The sequence below is a fragment of the Palaemon carinicauda genome, chromosome 25, assembly GCF_036898095.1.
Source record: "Palaemon carinicauda isolate YSFRI2023 chromosome 25, ASM3689809v2, whole genome shotgun sequence".
Taxonomy (NCBI): Eukaryota; Metazoa; Arthropoda; class Malacostraca; order Decapoda; family Palaemonidae; genus Palaemon; species Palaemon carinicauda.
In genome coordinates this window covers 77827083-77849446 of record NC_090749.1, presented here as the reverse complement: position 1 = coordinate 77849446, position 22364 = coordinate 77827083, and the positions used below count along the sequence as shown (strand labels likewise).

Sequence of the window (22364 nt, the reverse complement as noted above, 5' to 3'; positions counted from 1 at the left end):
TTTTTGAAAATATGACAAATTTGGAGATAATTTGTATTTTTACAAAGAATACAAATCTTTACCTATTTATTAGGGGTTATTACTTTTAGCGAAGCTAAAAAGAAGAGCCATTAAAATCTACCGAGGGTTAAACTACCAATCCCGCTAGTTAGCGGAGGTAGGGGGATTAGCTTGCTACCACTCCCACTCACACACCGGTGATTTACCTCACTTTGATTGGAGATAGGATTTCAAGAGGGATAGGGCTGGCGGATAAGTTTGTATAAATAGCTAAAGGTTTGTTTCGTTAAGAAAAACACAAATTATCTCCGAATTTGTCATTTGTTCCATAACTGGAATAGAAACCTACGCTATTTATTAGGGGTAACTCACCCATTAGGAAGGCGGGATGTACCTGCAAAATGACAATTTGTCCTAAATCGTATTTTTCCTAGCTATACAAACCCGTAATCATTTAATATAGGAATTCACTTAAGCGCAACTGAAACAGCCATAGAGAAAGAAAACCAGGCAGTAGTGCTGAATGGTTGGCTGGCAGTATGGGGCGTCTTAGCTCCCCCCACACCGCCAGCCCGCTTTCCTCATTCAAAAGCTTTAGGCTCAATGTGGAACAAGAGAGCGTTGGAGAGCCGGAGACCGAGATTGCGCAGGAGCGCACTCAGGTTTTGGTGAGCGCTGTTGTGCCGGGGAACGCTGACGAGCTCGGGCTGGAGAGTGCAGTTGCGCTGGCGAGGGTAGATAGGCTGGTGAGCGCTGGCAAGCTGGCAAACGTTACTCCCTGGAACGGCGAGGCTGCGCTAGAGAGCACTGAAGGGCGCTGAGGACGAGCAGGAGAAGGCTGTAGGTTTAGCGAACGCCGAAGCACTATAGAGCGCTGACGAGCTGGAGAGCTTAGGCGCTCTAGAAAGCATGAAGGAGCAGGCTGGCGCTGACGAGATATTGGTGAGCGCTGGTGCACTGCAGGGCTCTGGTGAGCAGGAGAGCATTGGCGTACAGATGCACGCTTTGGTAGGGCCTTAGGAGGCTGTACCGGAGATAGAAACGGTGAGAGCAGGATGGCAGATCGGCCGGTACGACAAACAGAAACTGGGATGTGCCCTTTGGAAGGGCTAAACGTCCACCGATGGAGATCGCGAGCGATCTACTGAAGAGTCCTGGACCGAAGTCTGAGGACTAGCAGCAGCATCGTCGGGAGAAGGTCGAGGGCCAGGAAACCACTGAAGCGGAGACTCCTCTGCGGGGATGGCTGCGATGACAAGGCTGAGGACCCGAATAGGCGCCTTTTCACTGATGGCAAAGAACGCTCCCTAAGGCAAAGCAGAGGGCAAGCTCTGCGACGGAGACTCCCTCTAGGGGCCGTTGGATTAGCAAGCCAACCATGAGCAGCAGCAGTTCTCCGAAAAAGAGTCTCTAGGAGAGAACTCCCACGAGGGGGAGAAACACTCGCAGGAGAGACAGACGAAGGACTAAGTTTCTCCCCTCAAAGGATGATCAGGAACAGGGGAAACTATTTTGGCAGCAACAGCTGGAGAGTCTGGAGAGGCAGGGGCATCGGCAGAAGCCACAGAAGACGCCCCTGACACCCCGACGTCAACGAGCGCAAGAGGATCCACCTCCGATGTCGACAACAGCTGCACACTCGTATCTCGAGGGATGAGTCATTGGAGGGTGGACCCAGAAGCCAAAAGGAGGATCACACCTGCAAAACAGAAGACATAGACAAGGCCTCACCTGGGAGGAAGAAGTGGGGCCGCTTCGCTAGGGGGAAGCAACACCATCTCTCGAGGAAGCAACACCATCTCTCAAGGACTGGGGCTGGCCACAAATAAAAGGGTCCACGCTACTACTCAACGGTCTCTCGGAAGAAGCCGAACAAGTAGGAGCTTCAGAGGAAGGTTGGAAGACAGAAGAAGAGGTCTTGGGTTTTTTCCCCTTCGAAGGAAACTTCAAAAGAGAAATATGACAAATTCGTAGATAATTTGTATTTTTCCTAACCATACAAACCTTAGCTATTTAAATAGGGTATTACTTTCGGCATAGCTGAAATGATGAGCCATTAGAATTTTAATGAAGGTTTACTACCCCCTCGCTAGTTAGCGAGGGGGTAGGGGAGGGGTAGCTAGCTATCCCTCCCCCCTCACACACCGGTGAACTAGTTCACTTTGCTTAGAGGTAGGACTTCTCCCGGGGGACAGGGCTGGCAGGCAAGTTTGATTAAATAGCTAAGGTTTGTATGGTTAGGAAAAATGCAAATTATCTACGAATTTGTCATTTGTTCCGTAACCGAAATACAAACCACGCTATTTAAATAGGGTGACTTAACCCTTAGGAAGGTGGTAAGTCCCAGCCAGTACTGGCTTTGGCTTTCTACCCGGGGACTCAGTATCTGAGTGTGTAGAACTCAAGATAAGGAGTCCCTGCACCTCGCAAGTACCTTGCTCTGCAAGGATCGCGGCCTACGTAAGCTTGTGTGTGAAGGAATGAAGTGTGACTCATCCTAGGAAGTTTACCTGGAGTCCTTTAGATGGAATTCTAGGTTAGGACGTTCCCAATACCACCTCATAAGGGTATGGGGAACGCGACAGTATTATCTTAATACTAGGAACACAAGGAAGCATGATTTACCTGCAGTGGTTTGAGGTCAGCTGTGCAGAGAACCCAGGATGCTGCTTTCCCAAGAGAGGGGAGGATGAAGAAAAGAATAAGGGCCAGGCATACCTTTTCATTCATGCAGACTAAAACCGGGTAACAATGCCCTCAACCTTCTGCTACTTGTCCATTAAGGAGCTTGAGGTTTGGACCAGCTGTTGTGCAGCCACAACAGGGCCGATAAAGAATGTATCGAGCCTCCTGTGGGTCACGTCTTGCAGGTAGTAGGCTGTGAAGGTCGTTTGACGCTTCCAAAGCCCTGCTTGTAGAACCTGCGTCACTGAGTAGTTTCTCTTAAATGCCAGGGACGTAGCGATGCCTCTGACATCATGTGCTCTAGGGCGACGTGACGGAGGAGGGTCTGATTTCAGGGAATGGTGGATGACCCTGCGATTCCATGCTGAGATAGTATTCTTAGTGACCCTCCTATTTGTCCGTCCTGTGCTCACAAACAATGCTTACACTCGAGGACGAACTGCAGCCATTCTTTTAAGATAGAGCCTCAGACTCCTTACTGGGCACAGTAGGAGATGATCTGGGTCATCTTTTACTGAACGGAGACTCAAAATCCGGAAAGAGTCGAACCGGGGCTCCGGCACTCCTGGATTTTGAGTCTTAGCTACAAACTCAGGGACAAACCTGAACGTTACCTCCCCCCATCCCCTTGAATGGGCGATGTCATACGAGAGATCATGAAGTTCGCTGACTCGCTTGGCCGAGGCCAAAGCATGTAGGAACATCGTCTTCCAAGTAAGGTGGCGATCTGAAGCCTGGCGTAATGGTTCGAACGGAGGTATCTTAAGAGCCCTGAGGACTCGAACCACGTTCCATGGTGGAGGTCTCACTTCCGACTGAGGGCAGGTAAGTTCATAACTTTGTATGAGTAGAGAAAGTTCCAGCGAGGAGGAAATGTCCATTCCTTTTAGCCTGAAGGCAAGACTTAAGGCTGAGCGATAGCCTTTCAATGCCGAGACTGAAAGGCGCATTTCTTCCCGCAAATACACAAGAAACTCCGCTATTGCTGGAATAGTGGCATCGAGTGGAGAGATAGCCCTTCCACGACACCAACCACAGAAGACTCTCCACTTCGCCTGGTAGACTCCTGCAGATGACTTTCGCAGGTGTCGAGACATCCTTTCCGCAACTTGTTGCGAAAAACCTCTCTCTGTGAGGAGATACTGGATAGCCTCCAGACGTGAAGCCGCAGCGATGCTACGGCTTTGTGGAAGATGTTGGTGTGTGGTTGCTTGAGTAGCTCGTGTCGAGGAGGGAGTTCTCTCGGGAGTTCCGTCAGGAGCTGCAGAAGGTCCGGGAACCCCTCTGCGTGATGCCATAGCGGAGCTATTAAGGTCATTGACAGGTTGACCGATGTTCTGGTCTTGTTGAGCACCCTTCTCATCAGACGGAACGGGGGAAAGGCGTAAACGTCGATGTTGTCCCACCGTTGTTGGAAGGCATCTTGCCAGAGTGCCTTGGGGTCCGGGACTGGGGAGCAGTACAGTGGAAGCTTGAAATTCAAGGCTGTCGCGAACAGATCCACCGTCGGGGAACCCCACAAAGTCAGGACTTTCTTGGCTACTAGAGGATCCAAAGACCACTCGGTACTCACTATCTGCGAAGCTCTGCTCAAACTGTCGGCGAGCACATTCCTTTTGCCCGGAATGAAGCGAGCCGATAGTGGAATCGAGTGGACTTCGGTCCATCTCAGTATCTCTACTGCAAGATGGGATAGCTGTTGTGAAAAGGTACCTCCCTGCTTGTTGATGTAAGCCACTACTGTGGTGTTGGCGCTCATCACCACCACGGAGTGACCCGCCAGGTACTGTTGGAACTGTTGAAGTGCCAGATAGACGGCCTTCATCTCTAGCAGGTTTATGTGGAGGCACTTTTCTGATTCTGACCATAGGCCTGAGGTCCTGTGGTTCAGAACGTGGGCCCCCACCCTTCTTTTGAGGCGTCCGAAAACAGCATCAAATCCGGGGGGAGGACGAGAAGAGCCACTTCCTTTCGGAGGTTTTTGTCTGTCACCCACCATTGAAGGTCCGTCCGTTCCGCAGGACCCATAGAGACCAAAACGTACGGGGAATCGTGACCTTGATTCCACCGGGACTTGAGTCGCCATTGCAGGGATCTAATCCTGAAGCGCCCATTTGGAACTAGACGGGCCAGAGAGGAAAAGTGAACGAGGAGACGTAACCACGATTGGGCTGGGAGTTCTTCTCGTCTGAGGAAAGGATCTGCGACCCTCCTCAGCCTTGCTATCCTGTCGTCTGATGGGAAGGCTTTGTGGAGATTGGTGTCTATAATCATGCCTAGGTATACCAGTCATTGAGATGGAAGACTTCTCGAGATTTACCATGATCCCTAGATCTTGGCAAAGTCCCAGAAGCTTGTCCCGGTGTTGAAGAAGGGTCGACTAAGAGTCTGCCAGGATCAACCAGTCGTCCAGATAACGGAGGAGACGGATGACGATCCTGTGTGCCCACGAAAAGATCAGGGTGAACACTCTGGTGAAAACCTGAGGTGCTGTGGAGAGACCGAAACACAGCACCTTGAACTGGTAGATCTTGTTGTCTAGGCTGAATCTTAAGTACTTCCTTGAAGACGGATGGATTGGGATCTGGAAGTACGCGTCCTTCAGATCCAGTGTACACATGAAGTCTTGTGGTCTCACTGCAAGTCTGACCGTGTCTGCTGTCTCCATGCTGAACTAGGTTTGTTTGACAAACCTGTTCAGAGCTGAGAGGTCAATGACTGGTCTCCAGCCTCCAGGCGCCTTCTTTACAAGAAAGAGTCGACTGAAGAAGCCTGGGGACCCGTCGATGACCTCTTGGAGAGCATCCTTCTTTAGCATGGTTTCGACTTCTGCCCATAGGGCTAGCCCCTTTGCCGATCCCATGGCATAGGAGCTCAACGACACTGGATTCGCTGTCAGGGGAGGTAGAGATGTTGTGAACGGGATGCGATATCCCTGACAGAAATCGTCCAGGAATCTGCCCCGAGTTGCTGCCACCTGATTGCGCAACTTTGCAGGCATCCCCCCACTGGTGGACACGCAGGGGGATTGCCAATCCTAGCGTTTGCGGTCTCGGCCACTCTCCCTAGGATTCTTGCCTCCCCTGGAGGACTTTTTGCCCCTCTTGTCTTTGACAGGAAAGGGCTTCTGTTTGGACACCGTCGTCTTCGCTGCCGCTGCCGGTTTCGTCGTCTTGGACGGGCGAGGTTGTTGTTGAGGTGCTGGAGGTTTGTAGGGCTTCGTTGTGAGAGCCCTTTGGAGGAGAGAATCCTGATTGGATTTCCTCCACCTCTCAGCTGCCTGTTCCACATCCTTGGGCTCAAACAGGTTCTTTCCCATAAGAGAAGAGTGTCTGAGCTTGCTGACTTCGACGGTCGAGACCTTCGAATGGAACCTCTCTGCCACCGCATCACGTCGTTTCAAGATCGAATTGGCCCACAAGTTCGAGACTTGGTGGGCCAGAAACTCAATGGTGCGGGTGCCCGAGAGGAGGAAGGTCTCCAGGGCCTTCCTAGTGCTTTCCTTGGACAGATCCTCGGATCGCAAAAGGAGGCCCAGAGACCCCAACCAGACATCCAGCCACGAAGTAGCCTGCATGGCACACTTCACGACCTTCTCCTGGTTTAGGATCTCTGTTGCCGAGAAAGTCACTTGCCAGCTAGAGAGTCTCTCAAGAGGGACTCCCTTGGTAAGACTCCTCCATGATCTCAAAATACCTCCTCTGGTGGACACGAGGAGTCGGGAGGAGCTTGTTGCCAGCAGTGGAACGGCTGGAGGAGGCAAGCTCGGAGAGCTGGCCCTCAACCTTATCCCTGGCACTCTTCACCCCTTGGGACCAGGGCAGAGCCACACTGGCCTTAGTGGGTTTCTGAGTGCCAAAGACTCAGTCCAGGACCGTGTCCTTGCCCTCACGAGGAGGAATCTCAGGGTCCGGGAACCTGTTGAGATGCCTCATCAGAGTCAAGATCTGCCAGAAGGCATGCTCCGACTCTTGCTGCTCTCCCCCTGGAGAACTGACAGCGAAGTCTCCCGTCCCAAAATGTTCTACTTGGGGGGACACGTGGACGTTCTCCGCGGGTCTCGTTGGCTCTGGTCGAATCCTGGAAGAAGATTTCGGGATGGTCTTCGAGTCCTTCGGTTCCCTCCTAGGAGGGATACAGGACTCCAGCAACGAAGTCTGAGGGCTCTTCTCCGCCCCCACACGGGACGATTCTCCTGCTCGAGGTGGGGTTGCTTCCATTGGTGCGTTGGGAGAAGGTCTCACCTCGGTAGACTCCCCTGAGGACGGAAAATCCTCGTCCACAGGAGATGGAGAAAACGTCTGAGGGAGGAAGGAGCCTTCCTGACGGACTTCTTAGGAGCCAGCTTGACCGGAGGAGAAGTCACCACGACCTCTACTCCTCTCTTCCTCTTCAGTGGGGTCGGAGCTGCCCTTGGTTTGAGGCCTAAATTAGAGTTAAGCCTGGACAACAGCTCTAATAAGGGACTCAAACCATGGCTGCTTACTGACAGACGCAGTGTCAGAGACTCTCGGGCGATCCTTTGGAGTGGAGACTACAACATGGCCTGCCTGGAAAGAAAGGGAAGAAGATGGGTGCCTGGACCTATCTGAAAATCTCCCCTCCTCCTGCGAGCACGCTGGTCTGCGCTTGCGGGGGGGGGGGGGGGGGGGGGGATGTGAAGACAAGCTAGCTGCTCCCGTTCCTGAAGACTCGCTCGGGAACCCCGATGGGAATTGCGCTTGGGCTCGCGCGAGGGAATAATCCCAGGTTCGCGCGCGGGCGAACGTTAGCGCACATGGGCGTGCGCGCGGGCGAGTGCTGGCGAGCAGGAGAATGATGGTACGCAGGCGAGCGATGGTGCGCAGGGTAGCGATGGCGCACAGGAGAGTGATGGCGCGCAGGACGCGCAGGTGAGCGACTGCGCACAGGTGACAGTGCGCGTGGGCGCGTAGGTGATCTACGGCGAGCAGGCTCGTGGGCGCGTGAGAGTGCTAGGGAGTGATGGCACGCAGGAGATGGTGCGCGTGGGCGCGCGGTCTGATGAAGACAGAGGGAGCGCAGAAGGACAAGCAAGCGTGGAAGCGCGTGAAGGAGACTGCTCGTGGGCGCGCAGGATCTCGGAAGCCTCTGGAAGGGCGCACGGTAGGGGTTGGAACGCGCGATGGTGCGCAGGCGAGGGCTGACGGGTGGGCGAGTTCCGAGGACGCGCAGGAGATCGCTGGCGAGAAGGCGAAGGACAACTCCTCTTTCCTGTGCTCAGATCTGGAGATCGTGGGCGCGCAGGCGAGCGATGGCGCGCGCTGGCGAGCAGTTGAAGAGCGCTGGCGAGGTGGAGATTGTGGGCTCGCATAGCGCATAACAGGATCAGGGCGCGCAGATGTGCGCTGGCGAGTAGGAGATCGCTAGCGTACAGGAGATCGCTGGCGCGCAGGTGAGCACTGGCGAGCAGGAGAGCGGTGGCACGTCGACTCTGCAGCAGGAGATCGCTGGCACGTTGTCCCTGGCATAGGATGTCTCTGGGTCGTTGTCTCAGGAACATCAGGAACAGGCGAGCGCTTGCGCGCAATTACGCGCGAGCGCGCAGGAGAGCATGGGCGCGGAAGGGATACCTGGCACTTAAGGGACTTGCTCACATTGTGAGAAAGCCCCTTTTGCCCCGAAGGGACCGGTGCCCGTTGGATAACGGGGTGCGTGGGCACCCACAGCGCTTCAGCTGCCAGGAACGGAGAAGGAAGGTCAGCAGGTCTGGCAGGCGAAGGAGATCGCGAATGATCTGCAGAGAGGTCCAGTGATGCAGCTGCAACGGTCAAAGCACGGCGAGGAGGATCCTCTGTGGGGGACTGCGAGGGCGAGGAGCCGAAGAGGCGCCTCCTAACTCCCCTGTGGAGAGAAGGAAGGCCTCTACGGCGAAGAGGAAGACGAGCCTTGTGTCGGATACGTCCTCAGGGGGCATCAGGAACACCATCGTCAGTCCTCCGAAGAGGAGTCTCTGTTAGTGAACTTTCCCGAGAGGGAGAATCACCTGCAGGAGAGACCGTTGGACTTGGCTCCTCCCTTGAAGGATGTTCGGAGGGGGGAACCAAGCCTTCAGCAACATCAGCACCCAAGGCAGAGGTTTGACCCAACTCGCCGGAAGCTTCTGCCACAACAACGTCGACGATAAACAGAGGGTCAACCTCCGCTATCACCGGCGACTATTTGACAGCTGGATAAGGTCAAAAGGGCTCCCCTGGAGGGCGAACCCTTAAGCCCCAAGGAAGCCCAAAGCTGCACAAATCATCATTAGCAACATTCATAGATAAATCCTCCCCCAGAGGAGGAGGAGGAGCTGCCTCGCTATGGGAGGCAACTCCCTCTCCCGAACCCCGAGGTTGGTCAACAAAAGTACGGCCTACGCTACCACTCGACGGCCTCTCGGGAGAGACCGATCGAGTGGGAGCTTCGGAGGAGGTTCAGGTAACAAAAGAAGAGTCCTTGGAAATTTCCTTCTTCAAGGAGATCCTTGAAAGAGAAAGATCCCGCTTGGACTTCTTCTTTCAGCGCCGGGAAAACCTCTCCCACTGGGAGGTAGACCACTCCCTGCACTCACTACAAACTTTATCCTTATCACACCGTTGGCCCCTGCAGAACAGATACAAGGTGTGAGGGTCCGTCTCGACCGCCGACATTTATGTCCCACAAGGGCGGTCTGGTAATCCGGGGCACTTCCGCATGATAAAGAGAGAGGCCAACTTCCAAACACACAACTGAAAGAAAAAGTAAAAAAAAAGATTAAGGCTGTCAATACGCGAGGGTGGGAGCAAACACGTCTGTTCATCACCCGAGCCAAAAGCAAAGAGAACTAGTTCACCGGTGTGTGAGGGGGAAGGGGTAGCTAGCTACCCCTCCCCTACCCCCTCGCTAACTAGCGAGGGGGTAGTAAACCCACGTTAAAATTCTAATGGCTCGTCATTTCAGCTACGCCGAAAGTAATACTGTACCCTATTCAAATAGCGTGGTTTGTATTTTGGTTACGGAACAAATCCCGTTTAGACTTTAGACTTTTTCCGTTGTCGTCCAAACCTCTCCCACTGGGAGGCAGACCACTCCCAACACTCAACACACTGATTACCACTATCACACCGTTGACCTCTGCAGGCAGGAAAAAGGGTGTGGTGATCAGTTTCCAAGGCCGACATGAAGGTTCCACAGGGCCGGCCATCAAGTCCTGGGCAGGTGCTGATGGTCGCAGAAGTCAACACACACACATTAATACTAAGAGGAAGCACAAATAGATTAATGGCAGTCCAATTATAACAGCGAAGGATGAGGAACGGCAACGACCGTACACAATCCGAGCCAAAAGCAAAGTGAGCTAAATCATCGGTGTGTGAGTGGGAGCAGTAGCAAGCTCCCCCCCCTGCCCCCACTAACTAGTGGTATGGGTAGTTAACCCTCGCTGAATTTTAATGGCTCATCATTTCAGCTTTGCTAAAAGTAATAACCCCTAAAAAATAGCATAGGTTTGGATTCCAGTTACGGAACAAATGGTGTTTTTTTGTGACCCACCTCTCTGAAAGTAATTCCCCTAGATAAATAGCTTAGGTTTGTATTCCAGTTATGGAAAAAACGTGCTACTGCTTCCTCACTCCCACAAGGGTAGAACATTCTGGTGTAGGCAACCTCTCGCACATTTGCGAGAGTGGCCAACATACCTTGGAGGGACGGTAAGCACAGAAGGGGAAGGAAGATTCAAAATTTTTTATCAGCTGTGTAAGCTTAGCAAGCGCTTCCACCTCAGGAGGAGAAAGTGCTAAAGGAGAACTCTAGCGAGAACCACCCTGCAGAACCTAAGGAGCGGAAATCTTCTCCCGTTGGGCACCTTTCGCCAACACTTCCAGTAACCTGTCCTTAGAGGGTAGACCAGAGTCCTATGGACGACCACAGCAGACGCAAGACGTCTTGAGACAAGGTCTCCCCTTGGGTGGCTGTTCCTTCTACGTCACTAGGGTAGGGGGTGGAGATACAACCTGGCCAGGTCAACCGGCCATCACTCACACTCGACCGTTCCCCAAAGAAGACCGATCAAGAGGAGTCAAAAAGGCGGGGTGAGGAAGAGAAGTAGGGACTTCTTTGACTTCAAGGAAGACCCAAAGGCAAAGAATTCATTTTTGTCTTCTTCTTCCTCCTCCTCCAAACCACTCCCACTGGGAGGATGGCCACTCCTTACACACTGAGCAAGGGGAAGTCTCCATGCATTAGTGTCCTCTGCACACAGGATAAAGATGGTGAGCCCATGTCCGTGTACTCCTGGGCGCAGGACCCTTGCCTGGGCAAATGCGCATGCTGCACTTTCACGCGAAACTCCACCCAAAAAGACAAAAGGGAAAGTTTATAATATTTACCCAAGGTAAGTTAATGTGGAAGGAGACATCGGTTCTCGACCACAGCTGAGATGGAAAATGAGAAAGGTATGAGTGAGGGAGGGTGGAGGCAGTGCTTCTCCATGCTACCATTCTGGCACTACAGGCTGCCAATGCATAAGCCCTGGTTTTACATAAGGCAAATAAATCTAAAAGTAAGTAAGTACCACCCTGGTTAACAACCGAGCAGTTGTTTACACCTCATTAAAAGTTTTATAGCCGTATGTAAGCTAGAGCTGGTTTCTTCTCTTATAGTGATGAACGTAAAAGTTTGTATACAGTGTAGGATCTACTTAATTTACCTACCATTACCTAACTTAACCTTACCTTAGCAACCTAACTCACCTACCCTACTCATAACCTAACAATTAAAGATATATGTACTAATCCTACAAACTGCAAAATTCACTATGACAGTAATACTACAGTTGTATTTATTTCAAATGAGTTATTTACATTATTTTAACTGAATCAAGAGATTTTCTACGCATTGTAACGGTTCTTGAGCAATAATATTTCTTGGAGCCTTTGTCATTCATTGGGACAGAATGGGTGTAAAATTTCTAGTTATAACTGAAAACCCACACTTTTAAAGAGAAACAAAAACACCACCTAACCTAAACTTATCTAACCTAACATAGCCTAGAAGCCATATCCTTACTCCCCCCAATTTAGAAAGCCGTATTCTTAGCAAGTCTCAACTCTGTGATTACATCCCAACTGGCTTTACGACTAGCAAGGTAACACTAAATCATAATATTTTGTAAATGGTAAAATTAGCTTCATATCTTATTTTGAGCCAAAATAAACAAAACTTTCCCCATAAAGAAAATCGATGTAACAAATAACAAGAAAGTTTACACCTGTCCCAGCGACCTACATTCACCCCTATTTCTTCCATACAGCATTGTAACATAAAATAAGAGCATTATTCATAGAAATCACAATCATTCTCTCAGCCAAAACGGATAAATTACCGGTACAAATCTAAAGTGACTTTCAAAACATTTTACGCAAAAGCCACTGTTTAAATAACCTACTTGATGTAAGAATTTATATGACCTACTCAACACTCCTTTGAGGTCTGCATGTCAGGGGGGGGGGGGAGAATTGAGTTGACCAAACATAAAACTGTTTGAAGAGATTGTAGCTTGAATGTGACCTCACAAAATTACAGATAAGGAAGAGACAACATTTCGACCTTAGGTACAATAAATGCACCAATATCTTGTCCATACACTCAAATCTCTTTGGCATAAATATGTCCACCATCGTCACTCTAATGTAAGCCTGAACACAAGAAATTAAAAAGCCAGTTCATTGTACATTACTCTATTGCAATATATCTTTATTCTGATTACAAAATTACCTTAAATACCTTTTAAACTATACTTAAAATGTTCGAAGTAAATTTCCCATAATGAAATGCCTTGTCGAACACAACAGGACAGACAAAGAAGAGTGGTTTGTTTATTTACATTTTGAATCAGCTGATTCGGATGACATAAAAATTCATAGATACCCTACCATAATAGATGCATAAACCGTTCCAGAAACGTGTAGACGACAGCCATCTTGCCCGGGAACTTGTCAAGGCGATTCTATAAAAAGTTAAATTCTCGATGAAACTCTCCGGAAAGATCTAATTGTAAAGAATTATCAGAATTATGAACAATCTTATGTAACATACACAAAGAACTAATTGAACGACGATGCCAGATATTAATATTTGATGAGGAATAAGAAATTCAATAGACTATAAGTTCCTGTCCTACAAATTAAGATGAGAATCAGAAGCTGAAGACCAGATAGGAAAATAATACTCTAAATAAGGTAGAATGAAATAATTAAAACAGTTCTTCAAAATAGATTGATAACCAAAAATCTTAAAAGACTTTCTCAATAAGTCCTTTTTGTCTAATTAAAGAAGACAAAGACCTAATGTGTTTCTCAAAAAAGTAAATTTGCTGTCGAGAATCACCCCTAAAATTCTAAAAGAGTTATACAGAATTAAAGAAACATTATCAATGCTGAAATCTGGATGTTGAGGACCCACTGTCCTTGACCCACTTACAGTCATACTTTGAATTGTGTTAGGATTCAACTTCATGCGGCATAATTTGCACCATGCACTAATTTTAGCTAAATCTCCGTTAAGGAATTCAGCAACCCCGAGATCTACATTCAGGAGATGGAATTGGTGCAAAAAATGTAGCATCATCTGCATATACAACAAGCTTGTTTTCTAGGCCAAACCACATGTCATTTGTATATGTTGGTGTGAGAATGTTATACGCACACATTCGTTGTTCTGTCTCATATCTCTTCAATGTGATATAGAATTATTAAGAGTTGGGGGTTACTTCCTAAATAAGTCAAAGTTAAATTAACTTTAAACAAATTTATTGTTAACTCCATCACTGGAGTATGGATGGTTTTGTCGGAAGACCATTCCGTATGGAAATATAAGTAGAACTAACTTTAACATAGGTTTGCGTTGATAACGTGACATTAGCTATCTCAGCATTTATTACAAATATGATCACACAAGATTATAATCGGAACGATCTGGTTCCGTGTAGAGATAAAAAAGGTCAACTGTTTCTCACGGGATGCTTGTGATATGTTGACTCTACATAACAAAATGTTACCTATGCTGTCGTGAATTTCACTTCAACAAATATATATTAAGTTCTAAGCCCAATGTTAAGGGGCGGATAGCAAGACCTTGAAGAGGTAAGATTCCCAAAACCTTCCAGGAATCAACAAAATACAGCTACACTTTAGCAACTTTATTGCAAAAATAGTTATTTAAGAAAGGGAATAACATAATAAAACATTTACTCTGCATACTAAATTAAATATATGACTTGAAATAATCTCATGTGTTCCCAAAAACACTAAGTCCACATCGGACTCAAAATAAGAAAAAATACACACAATTTCAGCAATATACCTTGGTAGACCGCATACCAAGGCTTTCTAACGTAATTTAATGAATAACACTGACCCCCAATCACAAGGATCAGCTAAATATACATAGATACAAATCTCACATAACACTTGCAAATACTATAGGGAAACCGACCTGGTTACAAAAGGGGGAGAGACACAACAATTGGAGACCACTTACTTAGGCTGGGGAGATTAGGCAAAAGAGACCGATCTGAGCTCCGTAGCTCCGACGAAAACTCTGATTTCCCGCGCTTCCTAATGGGTCCTTGGCAAAGGGGAGGGAATTCTTACTTTATTTATTTATAAGGGGTTATTTAAGCTTCTTATTTTACCACAAGACTGAGAAACGGTTAAAGTTTTACTTTAAATACAAGTGGGGGTTAATGATTCGGCTGAAGGCCATGATTTGCCATAATCCACCAGCTTAGGGAGTCCTTGACTCTAAACATATACATAGGATATTTTCATCATGATACAATAAAATGACATTACATTCGTGAATCATAAATTACAAATACTCAATTTCTTTAACATCCGCTCCTTCCCTACCAGGTGGTTAATTTTTAGGCTCTAATACTGTCTCATATTAGACCATAGTCATTCGTCTCAACGCCCGTGAGTTCTTCCAGCCTTCCCACAATTTAACGTAACGTTTGTGGTGTTAAATGTTGGACTTTCGAATGATCAGTTCGAAATTCCCGACATATGCAATGATTTAGCTTGGTCTTACTTTCGCATCCTGTTATGGCTTGTCGTTCACACGCGCAGGTAAATTGGGGGTGAGTAGGGATTAGAGGGGTAAACGTTAAAGGGGGGTAAGTTTTGTGACGACAGTAAGCACCACTGGCTGGCGAAAGAACACCTTTCAGTCAGAACTTATTTTGCAAAAGTTCATAATTCTTTCTTATCCAGTTAAGAATATCATTACTATTTCAGAAAATATAATATTTCAAGATATTTTGATGACTGGATTTCATGATAAAATACTTCTTATGAGAAGGTTTTGAAAAAAAAAAAATGGTTTATAAAGACGCACATCAGGAAAGAATAAAATATTAAAATTCTTTATATCAGTCAGTAAATATACAAATAAGTAACGTGCATGCATACATGAAAAAATTATTTTAAACTAATTATATACTAAAAAACTACATTTTGAAAAATCTATACAAATATGGTTGCACAAATAAACTTAAACTTGAAAAATTCTGATTATTACACTTTACAACCTTTTAACTTTATTCATAATTTTCCTTGTGGAAATTGTTTCCCTATTTGATATTCTTACTCTCAAGAATGTCCAACAACGAACAAAATAAGTAACTAAATCTAGTGGCAATCCCATTACATTTGTAATTTCTGCTGCTAAATTTTTTACTGTTCCTTTACCAAGTTTTAAACCTTTTTCCCCATGATAACATTTGAATATTTTTTCTATAGTCTTGATTTGATCAGAAAATTCTTTTGATGGCTTTACTAGTTTATTATCTGCTCTGCTAATTATACTCGTCCATGAATTGTCTCCCATTGATACATATGACCCAAGATCTGGGTATTTAGGAAACTTATGGGTAATAAAACTAGCTAAATACTCTAGACCCCCTTTCGCTATTGCATCCTCCAGCTGTTCGTTAATAACTTCCCCTATACTTTCTGTAATATCATTATCTTTTTCTTCACCGTCACATTCATCCGGCAAACAAAATATCATCGCGGAGAGACTTAGCTCACATTGTAACGATTCGTCGTCTTTATCTTGAAAGGAAGTTTCATTACTAAGAAAAGAAAAGGTTCCAGCTGTAAAGTTATCTACTTTTCTTTTGGTTTCTGTATTACATTTCGACCCCAGGAGATAATTATCCTTCCCTAAAAGATGAGATCGAATGCGATATTTAACGGCAACTGAAGTTGGGTGCTGATAACAGGCTCCCATTTGTCGTAGGCAACCAAAGAAATGTTCCAGTCCATCTTGATTCAGTCTGTATGTCAGTATATATGATATATTGAATTTATTTTTTACCATCTCTAACAATTTGTGCAAAGATTCGCATGAAATTGTCACTCCTTTTTGGAATGGGTAAAGACTTTTACTTCCAATTACCTTCATTGATTTTACTGTCTGTGTCATGCATTTGATCATTTTATTCTGATTTTCTATGTCCAACCCATAGGCGTTACTGGACATCTCTGAGTCATACGGAACTTGCTTCTTTGATACTGATAGACATAACAAAAGTAGCATTCACTTTCATCATTTACAATATCTACTCCACTTCAAAACAAAAGATATAGAAATGCATTGCCATATATTTTTCAAAATTAAAAATTGGATCGAGTGTTTATGCGTTTATTAAAAAAATACCGATATATTGTTAGTTTTCATATCGTTTACCAAAAATATATTTCAGTTTTGAACCTTACCTTGTGATAGAGGTAATGATAATGTTGGAATTGATCCTTCCTTTAATCGTCGTTGGTTTTTTTGGCATTGACTCTCCAAGCAATTCATATTTCAGGTTTCTTTCAAATGCATCAGGTTCAAAATGTAAACTACACATGATTGCATTCCTTTTACATGAATTTATCCACAGCTTTCTAGTTTCCACGTGCTTGGGAAAGCTGTGAAGAGTTACTCCATTTCTGATTAGAAGAACACCCATATACAGCACAGTAACGAGGCATTTTAACCAATAGTAATTAATTCAAGCACTCTGCAAATGCGACTCAACAAATAGTTAATTGGGAAACGGAAGAGCATCACACTGAATAATAACACCAGATTCCTTGTAAACTAACTGTAGATACTGGAAAACAAAGGCTGGTAAATCAGAGCATGATACGGTGTGACGTCATTAATCTCCGCATGGGTGGTCTGCGCAGTAGATGACAAATTTTGGGTCGCTGATTGGTAGACCTTGTATTCTATAGACTTTGGTTCACACACTCCCAACTTCTCCAATGATCCCTTGGGTCATGGGTTATATAATGTATACATTACATTAGCTCGGACAGCTACCTTCAAATATTTGAACAATAAAAATTATGTTAAAAATATGTTTTCTAGGAGTGTGGATACATATTTTTTTCAGAGCCATAAACAAGTGATTAAGGATGAATATGCAAAAAGGTATATGTTAAAAAATACATACCTAACGGACATAGTAAAAAATAAAGAAAAATGCATGGATAATACATATCTATATATGGTATATTACTAGCAAATGATTATGTGGTACCCCCCCAAAAAAGCTGAATGTACATGTGAATTGGTAACTTGTTAAAGAATAGTTGTTACCTTTGTCAAAAATACAGATTATTATTATAAGGTAACTAATAAAGAATATTTGTTACCTTGGTAAAGATATAATTACATCAAAGTTGTCATTACAGTGCACAAAAAAAATTCCTAGTACGTACACGCACCATGGTTTCATATATATATATATATATATATATATATATATATATATATATATATATATATATATATATATATATATATATATATATATATATATATATATATATATATATATATATATATATATATATATATATATATATATATAATTTCTCTTCCCAATTAAAGTCTGGGCCTTACACATTCGACAAACTGGCTGTGTGCGTGTGGGTAAGTGATATAGCGAGTTACTATATGCTTAATCAAGCCGATTAATTACGTTAATGCTTCACAAGTCAAAGGTAGAAGATCCGGTTCGAAGGACCACTCGTGTGGAGAATTTTTTATGGTATGTGTTCTGAGTGGGAACTTAGTCCGGGAAAGTCTCCTTATAACAGTTAGGCCTACATGAAGTTCAACAGGGGAGGATATGAGCACTTACTCTCGGGGCACAAACACCCTGCTAATACTTTACTGTCACAATTCACTAACCATCACTCTCAAATACAAAAGGGAAATTTACTGTCCAGAGGCCGGAGTACTCCACTCGTAGAAATATCAACAATTTATGGCCTACTCTAGCTTTGTCAGGTCTATAGTCATCTCATTCTCAGGCTCTGTTCCGGCTCCGTCCCAGCTACCCCCAATGAAATGCTGGACAGGTATTTTACGTTTATGTAATCAGACAAAATCCAAAATGGGAGCAGTGATGTAAAGTAGTTTAAAAGTTTATAAAGATAAGGATCTTTACCTTCGAAGCAAATATATTAATGCAAAGTACCTCGCTGTTACCACCTATAGACTTACTCTTCAAATATTCCCAGTTTAAACATTAAATAAATGAGGGAGCAAAAATACTAAGAAGGTTTAATTAACCTAATATTGATTTATTCACAAATTTACATCAAAGAAACGGACATCTTAACAAAGACCAAATGGAATCATAAAAATGCAATTCAAAATGATGAAAATTAGTTAGTTAAACGCGTGGTCTACAATAATTAAAAATCAAAATGGGGTCGGACACGTGGCCCATGTGACCCAGAGACTGTGTTAGTCTCAAAAGGCAAAAAATTGTATAGAAAAAAATATATACACACAATCCCACTGCACACAGTCCGAATATTGTAATTAGCCAGGTTCCCTATCAAGTTAAAATTAGTCTAAGCTAAATAATGGGGGAATAACTATATGGCCATTGATGTAGTACCTGCACTCCTTTGAAGATTAGTCCTATGCCCGTGATAGCTGTTGACCTGGTTGTCGCACTAATTGGCACGTTGGACTCTTGCCTGGCTCACCCCAAAAATTCTCACTTTGGCTGCAACTAGGTACACCAAGGTCCTCTTCTTCTCAATCTCTCCGAACGGCAGCAATCTTTTGCGAGTCGAGTTTTGGGAGAGAGGGGGATGGGGGTAAGCCAGAAGTGCACGGATTCACTGACCAAGTGACCAGGCAGGTCCGTAGGCCAGGGCAGCTTCTTGAAGAATGGGCTCGACGCTAAGGTCGAAGAGATCACCTGGCTTCACCTTTCCAGACAGGTGAGGAGCATGGTGTGCATAGTACTTCATTGGGGGTGCCATATCGGGACTTCAGGACAGGGCAGTATATTGTTGCAAGGAGTGCAGAGGAGGCAGGATTTTGTACTAAATACTTTAGAGAAATCTTGCTGCTCTAAGGGAGTTTATACATACAACAATCCTACCTATTCTAGCTTGCTAAAAATTAATAGTTTAAATGACTAATTAGCAATGGACTGGTGCGATGGGCATACATCTTAAAATTAACAAACCTTAATTGGTATTGAGAAATATAAGAGGCATTAATTCAGCAGTATTGGAATTTATATAAAAAATGCAGTTTAGGAATTTAATCTCGACCCACGTAGTTTAAGGAAAGAACCAACATACGCCGGGGTTACCATCTGTTGTGCGTATCTACGCTGTGACGTCACGAGCATGGCGTGCGCCACTGTCAACAAGTTTAAGTTTAGAATAGTCCTTCCTATGTTTTGTTAAAGAAAACTGGATGTAGGAGAGAATGTTTAAGGGGTAGCTATAGTATTAGTAGAAGAGAGCTAAAAATACGATTGAATGAAGAAGAGTGAAGAAAATTCTTCACAACCTGCAATGAGAAAAATATATGTAATTACTCATGTATTAAGAAGAAAAAAATGTTAACATACAAATATACATATTTCATAGATACAAAACCTCTTATTTTAATTTCTTATGTGAGCAATGGTACAATTCTCTCATCAGTGGGTTGGGATACATTTTGAACTCTAAATCTGTTGGCCGTTGATGTTTCCAAAATGTTAAATGGGCCTTCAAACTTAGGTGTCAGTTTATAATTGAGTCCTTTATGTACATTTACCTGTATGTATACATAATCACCCACGGTATATGTTTTAGTTGGCTTCGCTATTTCATCATGATTCCTTTTCATTATAATTTGTGATTCTCCTAAATTTTCTCGAAGGATATCATAACGACTTTTGCTTGCATTTATAAATTCCTTTAAAGGATTTCATAAATTAGTTGTAGGCGTTATTACATGGAAAGGCGTTCTAACTGGGGCACCATACAATCCCTCGTGCGGCGACATTTTAATAGAAAACATGATATGAGTGATTCAGAGTACTTAGTACCGCAGGTATTGCAATATCCCAGTTGAGGTCTGATCCCCCTAGTGTAACTCTCAATATATTTAAAACCTTCCCATTCGCTCTTTCCACTAGCCCATTCGACTTTGGGTGATAGATCATGGTATTGATTTTCTTTATGCTAAGGAATTCACACAATGAGTTCAGGAAATGATTATTAAATTCTCCACCCGAGTCTGAGATTATCATGTGTGGAATTAAATGTTTACAAATGTAACACTCGTAAAACTTCCTAGCACATTCAATCGCAGTTTTAGTTTTAAGCGCTATCAGTTCTATATATCGAGTCAAAGCATCTATAATTACTAAGAGGTGCTTATTTCCTCTGTCTGACTCGTAAAATCCTGTTAATAAATCTAAATGTATTCTTTCAAAGGGTTGATTGGGCACGGGATAAGCCCCTAGGCTGACAGGTGTTTTCGTGTGCCCTTTGTTTTCCTGACAAGTGCGACAATTAGCTATGTGTTTTTTTTATATCTGTGAGCATTGTATGCCAATAAAACAATGATTTGGCTTTCTGTGACATTATGTAGAACCCCGGGTGTTCATGCAATGGATTTGCATGTAACCAATTTAGGACAATGGGTATAAGTGAGATTGGTACCAGTACCTGGTCGTTAGTCACCTGTGGTGTATTGCGGGTTTTCCTTATCACGGATCTACACAGAATATTATCCTTGATTATATAATTCTGCTCCGTATACTTTATATATTCCTTTTCCTTAGGATTTCCTTTCAAAGCATTTATGATTTTTTCTAATTTCTGATCTTTTCTTTGCTCAATCTGTATTAGTTCAGCGCTCCAGCCCAGATCTTCCTGTTCAGATACAGTTTTAACAATAGGCATGGATGTGGATATATCTATTAATTCAGCTAATGGCTCCGTACAAGATGACACGGGGTTGCGTGATAATGCATCAGCAATGATATTTGCTTTCCTGGTAAATACCCGATTCTCGCACCAAAATCTTGGATGATCAAATGCCACCGAGTTCGTTTGGGGCTGTGACTAAAGCCTTTAAAGAAGTCGGTTAGGGGTTTATGATCAGTAAGAACCTTGACGGGATAACCGTATATTATGAACTTAAAATGCTCTAGTGAATTAACAATAGCTAGCCCTTCCTTGTCTATTACTGCGTATTTATTTTTGGAAGGTCTCAGTTTACGTGAATAAAAAGCTATCGGAAAAAGTGTTTGTCATATTGCTGAAGCAATACCCCACCTACTCCTAGGTCTGAGGCATTTGTTGCAATGAATAATTCCTTACCGAAGTCAGGAAATTTTAAGATAGGAGAACTACACAGTTCATCTTTCAAGGTATTAAACGCCTGTTGATGCTGCTCAGACCATATGAAATCTACGCCCTTCTTCGTAAGATCAGTTAGTGGAGCGGCTATTATTGAATAATTGCGTATAAAACGCCTGTAATATCCACTACACCCCAGAAATTGCTGTATTCCCTTGACATTAGTAGGTATTAGAAAGTTACGGATAGCCGACACCTTATCGTGGACTACTTTAAGACCTTGGCTCGACACCGTAAAACCTAAATAGACTAATTCTGTTTTGAAGAATTCACACTTACTAATCTTTACTCTTAAGTTATGCTGTCTTAGTCTCCGTAGTACTAGTTTCACTTTACGTAGATGTTCTTCTAAGGTATTAGAAAAGATTACAAGGTCGTCCATATAGGCGTGCAATATGTCTCCAAACACTATGTTGATCATTCTAGTAAATGTTATGGGAGCACAACGTAAACCAAAAGGCATACGCAAAAATTCATAATATACCCTGGCTGTGCTGAAGGCAGTGTATGGGATACTATTTTCTTCTAATATCTGGTGAAAGCCTTTAAGTAAGTCCAAACTGGTAAAATAATTGTTCTGACCTAGCAAAGATGAAATATCGTCAGTACATGGCACTGGGAATCGATCAGGAATCGTTTCCTCATTTAAGCGATGGAAGTCTAAGCTCTAAGCAGATACACCATGTTCGATCTTTTTTCGCTACAACTATTAATGGAAAATTATAAGGGCTGTTTGATTTCCTAATGACTCCTTCTTCTAGCATTTTACATACTTCATCATTTATCTCATTCTGGAATTTCATAGGGAGTCTGTACGAGGGTACATAGATAATTTTATGCTTGTCTCTTAACCTTATTTGATGTTCTATGACATCTGTTTTACCTAAGGATCCATCTGTAGTGGAGAAAACATCATGATATTCAGTTAAAAGTCCAAAAAATTTCTGCTGAATTTCCTCTTCTTGAATG

At 44.2% G+C, this 22364-nt stretch overlaps 1 protein-coding gene across 4 annotated transcripts in view; it reads right to left on the bottom strand.

Annotated features, from left to right (window-relative positions):
* LOC137618667 (zinc finger protein ZFP2-like) overlaps positions 1–12579 on the bottom strand; it is a 155351-nt gene extending 142772 nt beyond the window's left edge. For 2 of the 4 annotated variants that reach the window (XM_068348806.1, XM_068348803.1), the window contains exon 1: positions 12448–12579. The gene's annotated coding sequence lies outside the window, so the exon portion shown is untranslated. Of the gene's footprint in view, positions 1–12438 lie in introns of all 4 variants that reach the window. The other 2 variants (XM_068348804.1, XM_068348807.1) reach the window with 2 other exon arrangements.
* Between the last annotated feature and the right edge of the window lie 9785 nt (positions 12580–22364).